The sequence below is a fragment of the Paramisgurnus dabryanus genome, chromosome 12, assembly GCF_030506205.2.
Source record: "Paramisgurnus dabryanus chromosome 12, PD_genome_1.1, whole genome shotgun sequence".
Taxonomy (NCBI): domain Eukaryota; kingdom Metazoa; phylum Chordata; class Actinopteri; order Cypriniformes; family Cobitidae; genus Paramisgurnus; species Paramisgurnus dabryanus.
Window position 1 is genome coordinate 34,178,718 of NC_133348.1, and position 22,126 is coordinate 34,200,843.

The following is a 22,126-nucleotide window of genomic DNA, read 5'->3' on the forward strand; positions in this document are numbered from 1 at the left end:
CTTACACAAAGTTAAAGGAAGAGTATGTAGGATTGTGGCCAAAACTGGTATAGGAATCACAAAACTTGTGGCTTAAACTGGTACTGCAACCACCCAACTGGTGGCCAATACACAACATGACAACATAAACATCAGTTGAGGGCTGCAACTTCACTTTTTAAATGACAATATCCTGGCCAGACCACTGTTGTCGGTGATATAAGTATTTGAAATGAAAATTATTTCTTAATGTCTTGAGACATATCAGGGCCATTTTATGATTAATTGATATACATTTCTTACATACTGTTCCTTTAAATCAATATGTTGTTTCAAGCATGAGTGGGTAAAATGGTTTTTACATCTTTTTGTAGCAAATTCCCAACTCTACAAGATGCAGTAATTTTTTGTTTGTGAACAAATGTTTAGAATGTGTTCCTTGGCCATATTTCAGCAACTTTTATTTTTTTACATTATATATATATATACACACACACACTTTATTTTTTGTAACAGGCTGTTAATGTCAAACCTAACATATTTGATAGGAAATATACAGCAACACAAGGTTCTGTAAGTTTGTGTGATCACTTTGCTTATCTTGACTAAAGGAGACTGGGGATAGTTGTAACACAGGTCAGTTGTATATTGCTTACAATAAAGCTTCTGGATTGAGTAGTATGAAGCTGCAGACTCGGAGCCTGCACCTACAGACCCCCGCCCAGAGACCCGCATTCTCAGACCCCTCGTTTTTTGAGACAGCGCCCCCTGCTTTTGGAAGACCTTATAACACCCTTATCCAAATGGCATTGAAAACAATAGGATGCAATTTTACGGTCTCGTTTTATTTAAAGTTATCCAAATAAATATTTGCGTTCCCAGCTTAATGCATGTGCCAAAAAACTAATTGTGTTCTCTGACTAACAATTTACCCAGTAGTTATTTTTTTGAGCGTGGGTGTAATTAAAAGAAAATTACTGATGGAAGGGATACAATTACAGATTGAACTATCTTTAGAAAAATATTATGTAATATTATATTGCTACAATGTTGTTGTTTTTTTAATTAAAATTCTATTTTTTTCTTTCAGTTCAACCTGTAATGGTCATTAACATAATGCTAACATTACAAAACCTGTTTTTTGAATCCGAAGCTAAACTTAAATAAGAATAGACAAAACACCAATAATAAACAATTCTGTACTTTATTGAACAATCACCTAAACAACATCTTGCTGTAAACAGGAGAAAGCAAACAAAAAAGAAAGAATTGTGTTAGTGACTTTACTTTTCATTTTCAATTGCATTAAAAATAACTCCTCATTTATAAGTCACTTTGGATAAAAGCGTCTGCTAAATGAATAAATGTAAAATAATGTAAATGCATAAGGTAAAATAATTACTTCCAGCAGGTGATTTTTTTTCCTTCTTTTTTTGTCTTTTGGAAACTGCTCTGTCAAATTCCTCGACTTCACTAAAATAAAGCATGAAGGCCATTGTCAAAAATGTTGTGTAATAAAAATACTATTTTTTTGCAAATACAAATTACAAGCATACCTAGAGTGATAAAAAGGGCCACTGAGGAACACCTGCTCAGCTTCCTGCCAGGATAATGCCTGCATTTCACATAGGCCATGAATAATGGCCTGTCCATATAAACAAATACATCAATTAATATATAAAAAAACATTGCATATATGACAATAATAAAAACAATCCAATTGACAAACATGTTGGGCCTACTTCAGGAAAAAAGAAAACTACAAATAAACTCCACTTCATTCTTGAAGTTCAGTTGAGTTTTAGATTTATAAAGCAGAGCTTTGAGACATTGAAAAAGAATAGCAATTTTACTGCTGCTCACTGTCCATGTAGACAGGCACACATGGCTTTAGGGGGAACCACTTTGATGGTAGTCAAAATCACTGCAGCATTTGTGACATTTTGGAATTTCTGGAAGTGAGTCCCCCGTTTGAATTGTTATATCCATCTTTAAAAAAGAGAGAGAGAGAGAGTCAAACTCAAATTCTAATTTTAAGACCACTCCACAGAGTCCATACAAGGAACCCAAACAAAAGGCCAAATGACACATTCTAGCTGACATGTTAATATCATAGGCTGGTTAATAAATAGTGAAGGCATAGTACATTTGATTATTAGTCAATTGTATGTTGTTAATGGCTGGCAACAACTTAATATCACAGTTGATATTGATTCATTTTAATACTTACTTTTTTAAGAGCTCATTTAAGTAGTCTACATAAATTATATAAAGTAAAATCATTTTTCCCGCATTAATTAATTAATTCAATTTATAGTTTTAGGAGAAAAGGTCCGGTAATTAAAAAAAGATCAAATGGTAAATCGGATTAAATTATTAATGATGACATTCTTTGATATTAATGTCACAGGAGTGACGATCTTTGAGGCGGAACCAAAAATTGGGAAGTTTTGGTTCCGCCCGGATGTTTCCGCCCGGACCGGAAAGAGCAAACACCGGACATCCGGTGGCGCTGCGAATGCTGTAATCAGCTAAACTACACACAGCTGGGAGCTATTAAGAGGAGCGCCGGGTGATTGGAGGAGAACAGCACCCAGGGGAGTATAAAAAGACAAGTCAAACCACAGTCTTGGCTGATGTTATCCACTGATGTGTTGGTGTGTATTGTAGTGCTGAGTTGAGCTCGCCTAATACGCTATATTCGGATTGTTGTGTTGCTCTCTCTCCACGTAAGGATTATAGATCGATGGAAATGAGGACATTGAAGACCTTAAAGGTGAAGTACTAGCCGGACACTGACATTGTTTGAGAGAAACGGAAGGAGAGGAAAACTTACCACTGTGAGTATATATCTGTGGGAACAGTGGTGTTTGTGGCTGGAAAGCGCCCTGTCTAGCTGCCTGAGTTACTGTTGGCATGAAGACAACCTAGGACGAAGAAAGATAGAGATCGTGAGTAACCAAAACCCTTGAAGTGAATGTTGATATACATATTGGATTGATTCATTGTTTGAGTGTTCTTAAGAGAGAGATCGAGTGGCCCTACCCCTGGACCAGTGTGGTGGGTGAGCCGAAGGTTTCCGTGGGAAAGTAGCTACAGCAACGACAGCAAACAAACGCTAGGCCATTACCATCTCCCTATTTCTCGCCCAGAGCGACGTGGAAGAGGACGGGTGTCTATTGTGTGCACTGAGCGTGGTGGGGTGAGTCTTTGGAAATTTTCACTTGAAGTGGTGCTGTGTGATGCCGTGTATTGCAGTGTGAGTGCTGTGTCTTGTTTGACGAAATCCCGTTCCCAGTCACTCGTCCCGGGACGGTGAAGAGGAAAGAACGGCGCTAGAAAACCCTGTATAATACTGCTGTAGTGTGCTTTCAGTTTCACAGAATTGCAGAGTGGCGGCGAAGAACTGCGCGAGTAGCAGTGTGTGTGGATACTGTACCTATTATTGTTAAACTTACCTGTGTTCTTTCATCATCACAGAGTAGAGGCAGGAGAGATCCGCTGGCCCGAGGTCTCGACGAAAGGGCGCCCCGGTCCAGTTTTCGATTGACCAACGGGTCTCGAGGAACGGGCAGCGTTCGACCCGGTGTGCCGGCGTGGTTCTCGCCCCTCTGTTCATCAACGAGTTCGCCGAGAGGGTCTTGGCCCCCGGCGTCCCAGTACAAACCACTGCTTAATCGCCGCATTGCAGAAACTAGCCAGCGTAAGCTCGCGACCCCTGTAAGTCTCTATGTAATTTGTTACGTCTGCTGATTGACAGGAAAGCGAGTGAGTTGTGTGAGCTGTGGAGAGAAAGAGAGCCAACGTTGAACACTGAGATACAGAACTGTGGAAAGGAGAGAGCCATACCTACCTGGAAGCTGTAATCAGCGCAGAGGTGAGCGACGTCTTGAGAACGATTCATTGTGTCCCTGTATCCTAGCAGCCATCTGCGGAGAGAAAGAGAGCCAATGTGAACACTGAGATATTGAGCTGTGGAGAGAGTCATACCTACCTAGACGCTGTAATCAGCGCAGAGGTGAGCGAACGTCTTGAGAACGATTTACTGTGTCCCTGTACCCCAGCAGAGTCTGTGGAGAGAAAGAGAGCTAACGTGAACACTGAGATATCAAGCTGTGGAGAGAGTTATACCTACCTAGAAGCTGTAATCAGCGCAGAGGTGAGCGAACGTCTTGAGAACGATTTACTGTGTCCCTGTACCCCAGCAGAGTCTGTGGAGAGAAAGAGAGCTAACGTGAACACTGAGATATCAAGCTGTGGAGAGAGCCATACCTACCTAGAAGCTGTAATCAGCGCAGAGGTGAGCGAACGTCTTGAGAACGATTTACTGTGTCCCTGTACCCCAGCAGAGTCTGTGGAGAGAAAGAGAGCTAACGTGAACACTGAGATATCAAGCTGTGGAGAGAGCCATACCTACCTGGAAGCTGTAATCAGCGCAGAGGTGAGCGAACGTCTTGAGAACGATTTACTGTGTCCCTGTATCCCAGCAGCCGTCTGTGGAGAGAAAGAGAGTTAACGTGAACACTGAGATATCAAGCTGTGGAGAGAGCCATACCTACCTAGAAGCTGTAATCAGCACAGAGGTGAGCGAACGTCTTGAGAACGATTCACTGTGTCCCTGTATTTCAGCAGTCGTCTGTGGAGAGAAAGAGAGCTAAAGTGAGTCACCGAGCAAGGACCTGTGGAAAGTAAGCGGTGCACCGCTGTGCGCCGAGTCAAGGTACACCATCAGGAAAAGACCCATACTAGCACTCATTGTGTTTTTATTCTGCCTCCAGGAAGGAAGAGGAGCGCGCCACGAGTAGAGGGAACCCGAGGCAGGAGCCCGTTCCCCCACGTACGACCCCCCACCCTTAGTCATTCATTGGGCCGTGGCCCCCCCTGGAGGGCAGAACTTGAAATTAGTTTTAATTTCCCCTTTCCCAGTTCCCCCCATATTTTAATTATTTAATTCAATAAAGAATATTTTATATTTACTTGTGCTCGTTGTTGTCTGGTCATTGGGTTGGTTTTGGGGACCTCCTCGAGGTGGAAGTTTAGAAGGGGCGTGGTTTATACGACTAGTAGCCAGCCCCTGGCCGGTGACAGATTTTGGCGTAGTCGGCAGGGTTCCACCTCGAGTTGAGTAACCAGACTAGCCCAATGACCGACAACGCAGGGCCCGCAGCCCAACCCCGTGCGGTGCCTGTTTTTATGGGCAGCCCTTGGGTCCAAAAGTATGGAGGAATAGAGTCGGAAATACGACTAACGGAATGGAAGGCCCAGTTGGAGTACTTAGCCGACCTGCAAAGCCTTAGTGTAGCCCAGCGGCTCCAGTTCGTATTAAACTCCCTAGAGGGAGAAGCGCGGCGAGAAGTACAGGCCGCCCCTGAAGCTGTCCGAGCCAGTGCCCAAACTATATTTCAGTTCCTTACCGAGCAATATGGTGACCACACCCCCGTAGCTGTCCTCCGTTCCCAATTCTTCAACAGTAAACAAGGCCCCCGACAACCCATTAGAGCGTTTGCCCTGAGACTGCGAGAGCAGTTCACCCGGCTACAGGCCCGCCGCGATCATGGATTGGGAGATGGCGAGACTTTGCTGCGCGACCAATTCCTCCTGGGGATGAAAGAGGGCCCCGTGAGGCAGAGTTTGAGGGTCCAGTTTCGCAGAGACCTCGACCTCACATTTGAAGATCTAAGGAAGGAGGCGTTAGCCTTGGAGGGCGATGAGGTCGAGGTGAGTGAGACCCCAGTCTGTGCCGCGGTAAACGAAAGCGTGCCACCACCACCAGAGCGCACGGATTGGAAGCAGGCTATAAAAGTAGAACTGTTGAAGGATGTCCGGGAGCAGATGTCAGAGTTATCCAAAACTCTTCTGGGAGAGCTGCGCCAAGGTAGGGCGCGGGAGGAGCCAAGGCCGGCACCCCGAGAGCGAGTATACTCGGAGAGGAGCCGAGAGCCGCCGGGACGCCCAAACCGCTATAATAGACCCCGTTTTGAGTGGGATGACCAGGGACGACCGATTTGCAATCGTTGTGGTGAGCCCGGGCATTACAGTCGTCAGTGTGGGCCTCGCAGGGCATCTGAAGGGGGTTTTTAGGACGACCGGCCACAGTGGGTCGTGTGGCCGGGACCCCTCAAGAAGACCCGGGAAGAAGGAACGGTTCAAGGCAACAGATGATCGGGCATAGCCCGGTGGCAGAAGTAAAAGTGTGTGGCAAGTGGATTCAGTGCCTGGTAGATACGGGCTCACAGGTAACGATGTTTGCAGAAAGCCTCTCCAAGGAGATATTCGGACGAGAAGGAGTACAAGGAGCAGAGGCCCCCTGGTTGACGTTGAAGGGCGCTAATGGCCTGGAAATCCCCTACATCGGCTATCGCCTAACGGATCTGGAAGTGCATGGGGTGGTCGTCCCCCAAAAAGGTGTGGTCATTGTGGAGGATAGGTGCTTAGGCACCCACAGAGCCCTATTGGGCATGAACGTCCTCTCCGAGTGCTGGGAGGAGATATTCCGGGCTAGGCCTGGTCCAAGGATCTCACCTGCCGAGAGGCCCAAGTGGGAGCGCGTGGTGGCTGACTGCCGCCGGGTCCAAATGAATCAGGTGCGTAGAGATCGGGAGGAAGTGGGAAGAGTAATGTGTCGTTTTGCTTTGTCTATTCCCCCTAGGAGCGAAGCTATCGTCTGGGCAAGAGTGCCCCTTCGGGAAGCGAACCCCGAGGAGTGGGTGTTGGTGGAGCCACACACGGATTGTCCACAAGTGGAGGTAGCACGGGGACTAGCGGCGGTATACCGGGGAAGGATCCCTGTGAGAGTGAGAAATGAGCACCCCTATGCAGTCCAACTATATCGACACCAACGACTGGCCCGGCTAACGACGGTCACGCCTCACCAGGTGAGAGAAGAAAGGGACGTCAGTTTTCGTCAGGTGTGCCCCACTGTGATAGAGGTGGCCCTGACCCAGATGGATGCCCCGGCGAGTAGCCAGGGGGGAGGTATGCCGAAACATCTGGCGGGTGAGTCACTGCAAGGGGATGACCTGGGACGGGTACAGACACAGAAACTGCAGGCACTCCTTCGGAAGTGGCAACATGTGTTCGCAAGGCATGATGAGGACTATGGGTGCACCCGGGTGGTGGAACACCATATCCCCACTGGGGATGCGGGGCCAAGCAGGGAGAGGTATCGACCGATCCCACCTACCTTATATGCGGAAGTACGTACACTTCTGCAGGGCATGTTGAGCCGGGGCATCGTCAGAGAGAGTAGTAGCCCCTGGGCGGCCCCCATCGTGCTCGTACAAAAGAAGACAGGAGCCTGGAGGTTCTGTGTGGACTATCGCAAGCTGAACCTGGTAACAAAGAAAGATGCTTTCCCTCTACCACGAATTGAAGACTCCCTCGCTAGCCTCACACAGTCAGCCTGGTATTCCACCTTAGATCTGGCCAGTGGATATTGGCAGGTGCAGGTGGCCGAGGTGGATCGGGAGAAGACGGCCTTCACGACCCCATTCGGATTGTTCGAGTGGGACCGGATGCCTTTCGGACTCTGCAACGCTCCAGCCACCTTCCAACGCTTGATGCAACGCTGCCTGGGAGGTCAGTTGATGGAGTCGGTATTGGTGTATTTGGATGATGTGATTGTGTATTCCCCAGATTTCGATTCCCACCTCCGGCATCTAGAGGAAGTCTTTCGAGCCATGGAAAGATACGGGCTGAAACTGCAGCCGGACAAATGCCACCTGCTGCGGCGAGAAGTGAAGTTCCTGGGCCATGTGGTTAGTGCAGCGGGGGTGGCCGTGGACCCCGAGAAAGTCTCTGCCGTAAAGGAGTGGAATGCGCCGAAAACTGTGAGGCAAGTACGATCCTTTCTAGGGTTCGTGGGATATTACAGACGGTTTATTAAAGATTTCTCCAAGATTGCCAAGCCTCTTAACCAGTTGCTGGTTGGCACAGGACGAAGCCGGGGCCGTGGATCGCCCTTTATTAACTGGGGTGATGATTGTGAGAGGGCTTTTCAGAGGCTGAAGCAGGAGTTGTTACAGGCCCCCATCTTGGCGTATGCTGACTTTTCTAAACCCTTTGTCTTGTATACAGACGCGAGCAACCTGGGACTGGGGGCGGTATTGGCCCAACGACAAGAAGGAGCTGAGCGGGTGATCGCCTATGCGAGCCGAAGCCTCCATCCGGCAGAGAGGAATGATGCCAATTATAGTTCCTTTAAGCTGGAGCTGCTGGCCCTGAAGTGGGCCTTGAGCGAAAAGTTCAAGGACTACCTTTGGGGAGCTGAGGTAACGGTTATTACAGACAATAACCCTCTAGTGCATTTACAGACGGCGAAGTTGGGGGCTGTGGAACAGCGATGGGTGGCTCAGCTGGCCAACTTCAATTACAAGTTGCAGTATCGGCCCGGGCGAGAGCATACGAACGCAGACGTCCTTTCAAGATTGCCGGAGGCAAAGAGCCCCAGACGCCAGGGGTATCAAAGGGAGGATAGCCACGAGGAGGGCTATATGATAGGGGTCGTGGAAGCACCAGGAGGCCAGAAGGAGGCCGTGCCAGGGAACTGGGGGTGGGACCCCCGCCGATGGATAGAGAGGCAAGCTCAGGACCGGGACGTGCGCCAAGTGAAGGTGTGGGTGGAGCAGGGCCAACGGCCCACGCCGGCTGAAAGATTAGCCCAGACGGAGACGGGGAGAAAGTTACTGGGACAGTGGGAGAAGCTGGAGCTACAGGAGGGGGTGCTTTGCCGGAAAACCCGCGACCCGAAATTGGGAGAAGAAGTGTGCCAGATTGTGGTGCCCGCCGACCAGGTAAATGCATTAGTCTCAGTCTATCATGACCAGTTGGGACACCAGGGACAGGAGAGAACCGTATCCTTATTACGTAGATTCTTCTACTGGCCGGGGCTGGAGGCGTCTGTGCACAACTTGATTCAAGCTTGCCCCCGGTGCATGTTGTTCAAGTCTAGACGAGAGGCCCGAGCACCGATGGTACCTATCCATGCGAAAGCCCCCCTCCACATAATGGCCATGGACTTCCTGACGCTGGGCCGCCCTCAGGACCGTTATCAGAACATCCTGGTCATCACCGATCTGTTTACTAAATACGCCTGGGCAGTTCCAACGCTTGATCAGACAGCCAATACCACCGCCACAGCCTTATGGCGCCATGTTTTTCAGACGTTTGGATGCCCCGAGTTCCTGCACTCCGACCAAGGGGCGAATTTTGAGTCCAAGGTAATCCGTGAGTTGTGCCAGTTGTATGGATGCACGAAGACCCACACAACGTCGTATCATCCCCAGGGAAACGGAGGCTGCGAGAGGTTTAATCAGACCCTATTGGGGTTACTGGGGACCTTAGACCAACAGCAGCAGAGAGATTGGGTGAGTGCTTTACCGAACCTTTTGCAAGCGTATAATAACAGTGTTCATAGCACAACGGGGTATGCCCCTACTTACCTGATGTTCGGCAGGCACGTGCGAATGCCCACTGACCTGGTCTTGGGGGTAGCAGCAGACCGGGAAGAAGTGAGTGTAACAGAGTGGGTGGGGCGCCATCACCAGCGCTTACACTTCGCGTATGAACAGGTGTCGAGGAGAATACAGACGGCAGGAGAAAGGAACAAACGGCTGTATGATCGGACTGCCCGAGATGCCCCCCTGTTACCAGGTGAGAGGGTCCTGGCGAGAGATAACCGGCGGCAGGGAAAGGGCAAGCTAAGCGATCGCTGGGAGGCTATCCCGTATGTGGTCTGCAAACAGCAGAGGCCGGGACAACCGGTGTACACCATCCGACCCGAGGGAAAGCCTGGCCCCGAACGTGTGGTACACCGTAATATGCTTCGCCCTTGTCCGAACTACCCTGAGGCCGTGATAGAAGGGCCCGCCGAGCCAGTACCGGAGGCCCCCTGGTTGGAAGGATGGGCTGTGGTACCAGGGAGACCCATGGTAGCGCTACCCCCGGCCGCCCAGAGACAGCCAGAGGTGGCACCAGAGCCAGTCGAACCCCCGGCCGCCCAGAGACAGCCAGAGGTGGCACCAGAGCCAGTCGAACCCCCGGCGGCCCAGATACAACCAGAGGTAGTACCCGGGCCAGCCGAGCCCGATTCACCCGTAAGGCGCTCCCAACGAGAGAGTCGAGGACGCCCCCCTGCCCGGTACGGGGAGTGGACAACGCCGAGGCATTCTAGGGACTAGAATGTATTGGTGGGGGAGGATGTCACAGGAGTGACGATCTTTGAGGCGGAACCAAAAATTGGGAAGTTTTGGTTCCGCCCGGATGTTTCCGCCCGGACCGGAAAGAGCAAACACCGGACATCCGGTGGCGTCGCGAATGCTGTAATCAGCTAAACTACACACAGCTGGGAGCTATTAAGAGGAGCGCCGGGTGATTGGAGGAGAACAGCACCCAGGGGAGTATAAAAAGACAAGTCAAACCACAGTCTTGGCTGATGTTATCCACTGATGTGTTGGTGTGTATTGTAGTGCTGAGTTGAGCTCGCCTAATACGCTATATTCGGATTGTTGTGTTGCTCTCTCTCCACGTAAGGATTATAGATCGATGGAAATGAGGACATTGAAGACCTTAAAGGTGAAGTACTAGCCGGACACTGACATTGTTTGAGAGAAACGGAAGGAGAGGAAAACTTACCACTGTGAGTATATATCTGTGGGAACAGTGGTGTTTGTGGCTGGAAAGCGCCCTGTCTAGCTGCCTGAGTTACTGTTGGCATGAAGACAACCTAGGACGAAGAAAGATAGAGATCGTGAGTAACCAAAACCCTTGAAGTGAATGTTGATATACATATTGGATTGATTCATTGTTTGAGTGTTCTTAAGAGAGAGATCGAGTGGCCCTACCCCTGGACCAGTGTGGTGGGTGAGCCGAAGGTTTCCGTGGGAAAGTAGCTACAGCAACGACAGCAAACAAACGCTAGGCCATTACCATCTCCCTATTTCTCGCCCAGAGCGACGTGGAAGAGGACGGGTGTCTATTGTGTGCACTGAGCGTGGTGGGGTGAGTCTTTGGAAATTTTCACTTGAAGTGGTGCTGTGTGATGCCGTGTATTGCAGTGTGAGTGCTGTGTCTTGTTTGACGAAATCCCGTTCCCAGTCACTCGTCCCGGGACGGTGAAGAGGAAAGAACGGCGCTAGAAAACCCTGTATAATACTGCTGTAGTGTGCTTTCAGTTTCACAGAATTGCAGAGTGGCGGCGAAGAACTGCGCGAGTAGCAGTGTGTGTGGATACTGTACCTATTATTGTTAAACTTACCTGTGTTCTTTCATCATCACAGAGTAGAGGCAGGAGAGATCCGCTGGCCCGAGGTCTCGACGAAAGGGCGCCCCGGTCCAGTTTTCGATTGACCAACGGGTCTCGAGGAACGGGCAGCGTTCGACCCGGTGTGCCGGCGTGGTTCTCGCCCCTCTGTTCATCAACGAGTTCGCCGAGAGGGTCTTGGCCCCCGGCGTCCCAGTACAAACCACTGCTTAATCGCCGCATTGCAGAAACTAGCCAGCGTAAGCTCGCGACCCCTGTAAGTCTCTATGTAATTTGTTACGTCTGCTGATTGACAGGAAAGCGAGTGAGTTGTGTGAGCTGTGGAGAGAAAGAGAGCCAACGTTGAACACTGAGATACAGAACTGTGGAAAGGAGAGAGCCATACCTACCTGGAAGCTGTAATCAGCGCAGAGGTGAGCGACGTCTTGAGAACGATTCATTGTGTCCCTGTATCCTAGCAGCCATCTGCGGAGAGAAAGAGAGCCAATGTGAACACTGAGATATTGAGCTGTGGAGAGAGTCATACCTACCTAGACGCTGTAATCAGCGCAGAGGTGAGCGAACGTCTTGAGAACGATTTACTGTGTCCCTGTACCCCAGCAGAGTCTGTGGAGAGAAAGAGAGCTAACGTGAACACTGAGATATCAAGCTGTGGAGAGAGTTATACCTACCTAGAAGCTGTAATCAGCGCAGAGGTGAGCGAACGTCTTGAGAACGATTTACTGTGTCCCTGTACCCCAGCAGAGTCTGTGGAGAGAAAGAGAGCTAACGTGAACACTGAGATATCAAGCTGTGGAGAGAGCCATACCTACCTAGAAGCTGTAATCAGCGCAGAGGTGAGCGAACGTCTTGAGAACGATTTACTGTGTCCCTGTACCCCAGCAGAGTCTGTGGAGAGAAAGAGAGCTAACGTGAACACTGAGATATCAAGCTGTGGAGAGAGCCATACCTACCTGGAAGCTGTAATCAGCGCAGAGGTGAGCGAACGTCTTGAGAACGATTTACTGTGTCCCTGTATCCCAGCAGCCGTCTGTGGAGAGAAAGAGAGTTAACGTGAACACTGAGATATCAAGCTGTGGAGAGAGCCATACCTACCTAGAAGCTGTAATCAGCACAGAGGTGAGCGAACGTCTTGAGAACGATTCACTGTGTCCCTGTATTTCAGCAGTCGTCTGTGGAGAGAAAGAGAGCTAAAGTGAGTCACCGAGCAAGGACCTGTGGAAAGTAAGCGGTGCACCGCTGTGCGCCGAGTCAAGGTACACCATCAGGAAAAGACCCATACTAGCACTCATTGTGTTTTTATTCTGCCTCCAGGAAGGAAGAGGAGCGCGCCACGAGTAGAGGGAACCCGAGGCAGGAGCCCGTTCCCCCACGTACGACCCCCCACCCTTAGTCATTCATTGGGCCGTGGCCCCCCCTGGAGGGCAGAACTTGAAATTAGTTTTAATTTCCCCTTTCCCAGTTCCCCCCATATTTTAATTATTTAATTCAATAAAGAATATTTTATATTTACTTGTGCTCGTTGTTGTCTGGTCATTGGGTTGGTTTTGGGGACCTCCTCGAGGTGGAAGTTTAGAAGGGGCGTGGTTTATACGACTAGTAGCCAGCCCCTGGCCGGTGACATTAACACACTTTGGGGTGGTTTCCCGAACAGGGATTAGTTTAAGTCAGGACTAGGCCTTAGTTTAATTAGAAAATATAACTAGTTTGATCAAACATGCCTTATTAAAAACATTACTTGTGTACATTTTGAGGCCAAGCAATAAGCTTAAGACATAAGTTGTTTTCAGTTTGGGCAGCTCTTATATTTATTTTAGTCTAGGACTAGTAATCCTAGTCCGGGAAACCGCCCCTTAATGTATTTAATTAGTCTACTTTAATGTCAACAAATTTTAATCAAATTTTTACAATGGCTTTTCTACAAAAAGTCCAAGGTTAAAAGCTAACGTTAGCTGGCTATGTTATTTAGCTATAAATGTTTTCGGGGGAAAAAGGCGAAAAAAACATACATTAACGGCTCAAATTTTGTAACAATCTATTTTAACAAATATTAAATGTACATATATGTTGGGTTATCGATTAGCTAAAGTAGTTTGATTAAAAAAAGAATTCGAATGAGTATAATTCGCTTAATAAAATTAACGATACTCACGTTTCTTCAAATGTTTATCCGATACAATTTGATCGCGGTCTCGAAAAACGAGGGGTCTGAGAATGCGGCTCTCTGGGCGGGGGTCTGTAGCTGCAGGCTCCGAGTCTGCAGCTTCATAATATTGTCTGGATTGGGTGCTGAGGGAGGGGGAACACGTCGCCTCCACTCTCAGTTTGTGGTGTTTGTCTAATCGGCAGTCGCGTGGTTACTGCATATTCACTTCTTTTAAAAGTAATTGAATTACTCTACCAGTTACTGTATATTAAAAGTAATTAGTTACTAGGGAAAGTAACTTTTAAGTTACTTTTATGTCTGCTTTTTAAATGTAAATATGAACAGTACTGAACAGTCAAACAATAAAATGTTAAGGATGGGCTATTTTACACTTAAGACTCTAATATATCACATAATGTAGGGGCCTGTTTGGCTTTAGATTCAGCCGTTGAATATTTTTGTTAGAAATTATCTCAATATGTAAGCTTAGTTGATTTACGTACACTGAAAAAAATATTCATTCAATTTACTCTTAACTTTTGTTTAAATGTAGCGTAGATAAATCGATTGCAACCACTTACCTTAAAAAATTGAGTAAATTGAATGAATAATTTTTTTCAGTGTCTATCATGTAGACCATTTAGACCAGGGGTGGGGAACCCTGGTCCTGGAGGGCCACTGTCCTGCAGAGTTTAGTTCCAACCGTAATTAAACACACCTGAAAAATAAAATTAAAGTCTTCAGGATTACTTGGAAATGAAATTCAGGTGTGTTTGATTAGGGTTGGAACTAAACTCTGCAGGACAGTGGCCCTCCAGGACCCAGGGTTCCCCACTCCTGATTTAGACAAATATTCTGTGTGTTTACATTGACAATTTATAGTGTGTTAAAATTGTGTATTGTTTCTTTAAGAATTTGGAGACAATTGTGTCAACGTGTCATATTTTCTAAAATAAATGATCATTTTTCTGATTCCATATTTATTTTAATAAGTTAAAAAAGTCTCCGATGTGTCCTGCTGACAGGCGCGGTGGGCGCGTGCAGCAGCTAGCGCAAATTAAGGCTCCTCCGAAGGTTAGACTGTCTCATTTCAGTTCTCTTCACGGACTTCTGAGGCTTCCACCTTGAAAGACAGAGTGCTCACCTTTTAAGGTCGCATGCTTAGCAGGTCACAGCCCTTGAATTGGAACACAGCTTGTGAACCTTGCGGCGGGTGCGCTCTTTTTGGGATTTATTGTTTTTATATTTTTTATGTTGGATTTAAATGATGCACAAGATTAAAGGAAGATATTTAATCAGAAAACGGAGTACGTGGATTGTTTTGTCGGACGGACACAGAGCCAGAGCCGGATTAAATAAATGGACTACACTAGGCAGGCTGCATTTTTTGGGCCCCCCCATCGAGTTTATTTATGAATTGAAATCTGAAACTTACCAAAGTTACTAATAAAAGTAAATTCACATTTTACATAGCCTAGTCTTTGGTTACAAATTGTTTGTATGCCAAATTAAGTCATGTGTTGTATATTAACCAGTCTATCAGACTATTTTTTGCTAAATGTATTATTTATACGTCATTACACGGCTCTATTATTCACCTTATTCCGCCACGCCCCTTTTCAATTATTCGCTCTTCCGCATTTTGTCAACCGACTTCCGCTGCTAATATGGCACAGTGCATTCGGTAGCTAGTTTGGTGGTTAGAAGATTGTTTGTAGTTCACTATAACTTTAGCAAAATGACAAATATCGCACCTGCTGTAAATGTTTTAAATTAGGAGCACGGAGAAAACTTCACACGATGCTCGGATAGTCTTATAATGTCCCATCAATCATCTCGTGGTTAGACGATATGAAGCAGCCGCGGCAAGTAACCTATTGGACATATTTAACCCTCAAGAGTTCCTTTAAAAAACTTCCTTAAGTGTTCCTAAGGCCACAAAATGACACCTTCACAAAAACTGCTCTAAAAATATCATACGTCAATATTTTTTTTCATTTTAAACGATGCAGTCTTTTAGAACTAGTTCTGCCTGAAACATAGATATCAAATAATGTTAAAATTTGTGGAATTTTTAACCATTTATATGCCTGTTTGTTTACATTAGCCCATGTTTTTTGTAACAGAAAAAACAAAAAAACTAAATATTTTCCAAAAAACACATTTGAACCACCATGTGATTATTATTATACCCTGAGATGGGTCAAAGATTGGTAGCAACATTGATTTTCATGCATTGTTATTTTTTGAACAAGGTAAGATTTTATAAAAAACTTCCTTAAGTGTTCCTAAGGCCACAAAATGACACCTTTCTAAAAATTGCTCTAAAAATATCATACGTCAATACTTTTTTTCATTTTAAACGATGCAGTCTTTTAGAACAACTTCTGCCTGAAACATAGATATCAAATATTGATACAATTTGTGGAAATTTTAACCCTTTATATGCCTGTTTGTTTACATTAGCCCATGGTTTTTGTAACAGAAAAAAACAAAAAAACTAAATATTTTCCAAAAAACACATTTGAACCACCATGTGATTATTATTATTATTATACCCTAGGATGGGTCAAAGATTGGTAGCACCATTGATTTTCATGCATTGTTATTTTTTGAACAAGGTAAGATTTTATAAAAAACTTCCTTAAGTGTTCCTAAGGCCACAAAATGACACCTTTCTAAAAATTGCTCTAAAAATATCATACGTCAATACTTTTTTTCATTTTAAATGATGCAGTCTTTTAGAACAACTTCTGCCTGAAACATAGATATCAAATATTGATACAATTTGTGGAAATTTTAACCCTTTATATGCCTGTTTGTTTACATTAGCCCATGGTTTTTGTAACAGAAAAAAACAAAAAAACTAAATATTTTCCAAAAAACACATTTGAACCACCATGTGATTATTATTATTATTATACCCTAGGATGGGTCAAAGATTGGTAGCACCATTGATTTTCATGCATTGTTATTTTTTGAACAAGGTAAGATTTTATAAAAAACTTCCTTAAGTGTTCAGAAGGCCACAAAATGACACCTTCCTAAAAATTGCTTTAAAAATATCATATGTCAATATTTTCTTCCACTTTAAACGATTCAGTCTTTTAGAACAACTTCTGCCTGAAACATACATATGAAATATTAATTAAATTTGTGGAAATTTTTACCCTTTACATGCCAGTTTGTTTACATTAACCCATGTTTTTTTAACAGAAAAAACAAAAAAACTAAATATTTTCCCCCAAAAAACATTTGAACCACCATTTGATTATAATTATTATTAGACCCTAGGAAGGGTCAAAGATTGGTAGCAACATTGATTTTGATGCATTGTTATTTTTTGAACAGGGTCAGATTTTATACAAAACGTCTCGGTTACGGATGTAACCCTCGTTCCCTGAAGGAGGGAACGGAGACGTCACGTCGTGACCGACGAATTGGGAACTCGCTTAGAGAGACCAATGTGCTTCGAATACTACTAAAACGCCAATGAACTTGGCATTGAGATATTTGCATAATGCTGGCGCCGCCCCGCCAGGTGCGTATATAAGCAGCAGGTGCAAATAGGGAAATTAGCTTCTTTTTCGCTGAGAAAGCCGGAAAGTGTGACCGGCCGTAACAGCAGGTGGCAGCACCTGTGGCGACGGGACGTAACGTCTCCGTTCCCTCCTTCAGGGAACGAGGGTTACATCCGTAACCGAGACGTTCCCTTTCAGTCGGTCACTACGACGTCACGTCGTGACCGACGAATTGGGAATCCCTACCAAAACGCCACTAGGGGCTGACCTCTTCCAGTGACTGCGTAAAAGCCCTCCGGTTCCACTTAAGGAGGAGGAGGTAGGTTTTAAGGCAGAAGGCCGGGCACTAGATGTTCCTTTAACCCCACAGAAGTGCCAGCGACTGGGAAGCGCCCTACCTGAGCGGGATAGGAACGCTGCGGAAGCCACCACCCGTCTTAAGGGCTAATGGTTGGCGAAAGTCAACCGTAGTTGAGGAATAAAGACAGCCGTGGCTGTGTAAGCAAAGCAGTGCTCTGCTAAGGGAAACGTGGGCTGGTAGGATTAACCCCACGGAAAAATACTCACAAAGGAACCCGGTGGGACACAATGTGGAGCCCGAGCCAGACACGTAGGTTCGCGAGGATACAGCTAGTGAAATGCTCCGCAACAAAGGCTGCCAAGGCAGCGGAGGAAGAACAATTCAAACCATTACGCATTTTTGTTCTGAAGGCCTTCCATACTGACACCGTTATGAAGCATCAGTTGGAGGCTGCAAGCCGACCTGCGAGACTGTTCTCTGTGCTCCCCCTGGTGAGGAAAGAACACGAGAGGATACAGGCTCGATACGAACACTGTAAAATCTAATGAACGTATTAGGTGTCGCCCAACCAGCAGCTCTACAGATGTCTGTTAGCGAGGAACCACGAGCTAGAGCCCAAGATGAGGCAACGCTCCGTGTGGAGTGCGCTCTCAAATTAAAGGGGCAAGGAATACCCTGAAGAGTATAAGCCAGGGCGATAGTATCAACTATCCAATGAGACATCCTCTGCTTAGTGACAGCTTTCCCTTTCTGCTGGCCACCATAACAAACAAAGAGCTGGTCTGAGGTCCTGAGGCTTTGCGTGCGATCCACGTAGAGTCGCAGTGCGCGTACGGGGCACAACAAAGCCATGGTTGGGTCTGCGTCCTCCGGAGGCAGCGCTTGCAAGCTCACCACTTGATCTCTGAAAGGAGTGGTGGGAACTTTGGGCACGTAGCCTGGTCTGGGCCTCAATGTTACGCTTGAGGCAGCAGGACCAAACTGAAGGCACGAATCGTCAACAGAGAATGCATGTAAATCCCCTACTCTCTTCACTGAGGCCAATGCTAGCAGGGTCAGAGCTTTCATTGATAAAAGCTTCAGACTCGCAGACTGCAAAGGCTCGAACGGGGGGGCCTGAAGGGCTTTCAGCACCATGGACAGGTCCCAGGGAGGAATAGAAGGAGGGCGCGAGGGGTTTAGCCTACGAGCGCCTCTTAAAAATCTAATAACCAAATCATGCTGGCCAACTGATCTGCCGTTGATAAGTGAGTGATGAGCAGAAATAGCAGCGATATCAACTTTAATGGTGGAGGGTGACAGCCTACCGTCTAACCTATGTTGAAGATATAAAAGCACGATGTTAATAGGGCATTCTCTGGGGTCCTCGCGTTGCGAAGAGCACCAGGTGACGAAAAGGTTCCATTTAAACGCGTAAGCCCGTCTTGTGGACGGAGCTCGTGCCGCGTTGATTGTGTTAGATACCGCTTGCGGTAAATCACTTAAACCTTGCGCGCTCTCAACGACCACACATGGAGATCCCACAGGTCGGGGCGCGGGTGCCATAATGTGCCCCCTCCTTGAGAAAGAAGGTCCTTCCTCAGGGGAATCCGCCAGGGAGGGGCTGTCGCGAGGAGCATTAACTCTGGAAACCAATTCTTGCTCGTCCAATATGGGGCGATCAGTAAAAGGCTCTCCTCGTCCTGCCTGACTTTGCACAGCGTCTGTGCGATTAAGCTCACTGGGGGGAATGCGTATTTGCGCATCCCCCGAGGCCAGCTGTGTGCCAATGCGTCCACGCCGAGGCTGCCCTCGGTTAGTGAATAAAATAGGCGACAGTAGGTATCGTCCGGCGACGCAAACAGGTCTATCTGCGCACGACCGAACTTCTTCCAAATTAGCTGGACCGTCTGGGGGTGGAGTCGCCATTCGCCGGGGCGCGCAGCTCGAGAAAGCGCGTCCGCTGCTGTATTGAGCGAGCCCGGAATGTGAATGGCACGAAGGGACCTCAGATGCTTCTGACTCCAAAGGAGGAGATGACGAGCGAGATGCGACAGGTGACGGGAGCGCAAACCGCCTTGACGGTTGATATACGCAACGGTCGCAGTGTTGTCGGTGCGTACTAGTACATCCTTCCCTCGCAGCTCCGTAGCGAAGCGTACAAGTCCCAGATATACTGCCCACAACTCTCGGCAATTGATATGCCAGTGCAACTGGGGTGCTGTCCACACCCCTGAAGCTGTAAGCTCGTCGTACGTGGCACCCCAGCCCGTGTCGGACGCATCTGTATGTACAACAGCATGCCGAGCGATTTGTCTCATGGACACACCGGACCTGAGAAACGCGGGGTCCGACCACGGGGGGAATGTTAGTCGACACGCAGGTGTAATGGTTACACGATGGATGCCGGCGCGCCACGCTCTCCTCGGGACTCGATCGTGAAGCCAACGCTGAAGCGGTCTCATATGGAGCAGCCCGAGCGGTGTCACGGCCGCTGCTGCTGCCATATGCCCCAGGAGCTTTTGAAATTGTTTCAGCGGGACCGCATTCTTCCCTCGAAATGAACCGAGGCAAGTCAGAATTGACTGGACGCGCTCTTCTGTCAAACGCGCCGATAAATCGATCGAGTCCAGTTCCATGCCGAGAAAAGAGATCCTCTGCGTGGGGCAGAGTTTGCTCTTTTCCCAGTTGACCCGAAGACCCAAACGGGCGAGATGCCGAAGCGTTAAATCTCTGTGTTCGCAAAGCGTCCGTCGAGAATGCACTATTATAAGCCAATTGTCGAGGTAAGCCAATATGCGAACGCCGCTCTCTCTGAGGGGTTTTAACGCCGCCTCCACTACTTTCGTGAACACACGGGGAGAGAGGGATAGCCCGAACGGTAAAACTTTGTACTGGTATGCCCGTCCCTCGAATGCAAACCGGAGAAACGGTCTGTGACGAGGGAGAATGGACACATGAAAGTACGCGTCTTTCAGGTCTATAGCCGCAAACCAATCTTGGGGGCGAATTGAATTGAATATTTGCTTCGGTGTTATCATCCTGAAAGACCTCCTCTGCAGAGATTTGTTCAGAACGCGCAAATCCAAGATCGGTCGCAACCCCCCGCCCTTTTTGGGTACTATAAAATACGGGCTGTAGAAGCCCGATCTCATCTCGGTTGGAGGGACCGGCTCGATCGCGTCCTTCGCCAGCAGGACTTCGACCTCTGCACGCAGTACATGTGCATCGGACGCTTTCACCGTGGTGAAACGAACGCCCGAGAATTTGGGTGTGTGCCGGCTGAATTGTATTTCGTAACCGAGGCGGACAGTGCGTAAAACCCAACGAGACGGGCTGGGAAGCTGAAGCCAAGCCCCCAGGGACCGTACGAGGGGAATTAACGGCACTACCGGGGTACCCGCGGGGGGGCGGCGGAGCGGGACAGGTGGTACTGCCGGTACGTCTGCTGAGACAGCATAAGTATCTACAGTAAGTGTGTGTGTGACACTGACCTGAGCCCGCTGAGGGTGACGGTCGTCTGGTCTCCTCAGCGGAGAGCACAGACTCCGATGAGGGTGCTGGTGGTCCCGTCTCCTCAGCGGAGAGCTGGAACTCCTCAGAACACCCGCTGGCAATAGAGGAGAGGGAGGAAGAGCATGTGAATGCCCGCTCACATCTCTCTCAATCCTCTGAAGACCTGGAGAAGGAATAGGAATGCACTCTTTTTGTGGTTTTGTGGGTGCCGGCTGAGAAGCCGGCGGAACAAAAACAAAACGAAACCAAGGATTCTCCATCCGGCCCTCTACCGGTGGAGGGAGCGATGCCGTCACCGTCTCCCGAAGAGTGATCCCATCCGATTCCAGGTCGCCCGTCTCAGGGCCGCTTCGATTTCCGTTTACCACGGGAAGCGGGTGGGGCGGGCGGGGCGGGCTGCCGACGGCTGTTCCCCCTCCGTGGCCTGGAAGATGTTCTAGTGGGGGGGGTGGAGGCAGCCGCCGCAGGGCGCCCTCGGCGAGGAGCAGACGGGCCCGCCGGCGCTGGAGGGCGAGATGCAGGTCGCTTGCGCCGGGGCATGATCTGAGCGATCGCCTCTGTCTGCTTCTGGGCGGCGGAGAACTGCTGGGCGAAGGACTCCACCGACTCACCGAAAAGGCCAGCCTGGGACACTGGAGCGTCCAAGAACTTGTTCTTCTCCGCATCCGACATGTCCGCCAGACATAGCCATAAGTGGCGTTCCTGGACCACCATCGTGGACATGGCACGACCAATCGCCTGCGCTGTCACCTTCGTAGCGCGAAGAGCCAGGTCAGTGGCAGCCCGGAGCTCCGAAAGGACAGGCGAGTCGTGTCCTCCCTCGTGCAGATCCCTCAAGGCCTTAGCTTGGTGAACCTGCAGCAACGCCATTGCGTGCAGGGCTGAAGCCGCCTCTCCACATGCCTGGTGGGCAGCGCCCGTTAAACCGGAGGACTGTCTGCAGGCACGAGAGGGGAGGGTTGGGCGGTCCTTCCAAGAGGGAGCGTGAGCCGGACACAGCTGCATCGCGACAGCACGCTCCACGGGAGGGATCCCTGTGTAACCCTTAGCGGCTCCGCTGGTGAGGGAGGTGAGGGGGGAGGGCTGAAACGGCTGTAATCTCGTAGAAAACGGCGACTTCCAGGTTCTAGTCAGCTCCTCGTGCACCTCGGGGAAGAAAGGCACCGGTGGAGAGGGTTGTGACACCCGGGCAGCTCAAAAGAACCAATCATCCAGGCGGGACGGTTCGGGCTGAGGGGGGGGAACCCACTCTAACCCTACGGTCTCCGCCGCTCGAGCGAGCACGGCCACCATCTCTGGATCGAACTCCGGCGTCCCAACCCGACCAGAGGGAGGAAGGGCGTCGGGGTCCACGTCAGGGGGAGGAGGCCCACCCTCGGATGCTGCGGCGTCGGTGGACCCGGAGGGCGGCACGATGGATTCTA

General features: G+C 48.6%; 1 long non-coding RNA gene across 1 annotated transcript; it reads right to left on the reverse strand.

The window, feature by feature from the left end:
- Positions 1-1,370: 1,370 nt before the first annotated feature.
- LOC135750161 (uncharacterized) lies at positions 1,371-13,414 on the reverse strand. The gene is made up of 4 exons (XR_010532610.1): positions 13,392-13,414; positions 1,843-1,968; positions 1,536-1,624; positions 1,371-1,452 (listed from the first exon to the last, which is right to left on the reverse strand). It is a non-coding gene; the product is annotated as an uncharacterized lncRNA (long non-coding RNA).
- Positions 13,415-22,126: the final 8,712 nt, after the last annotated feature.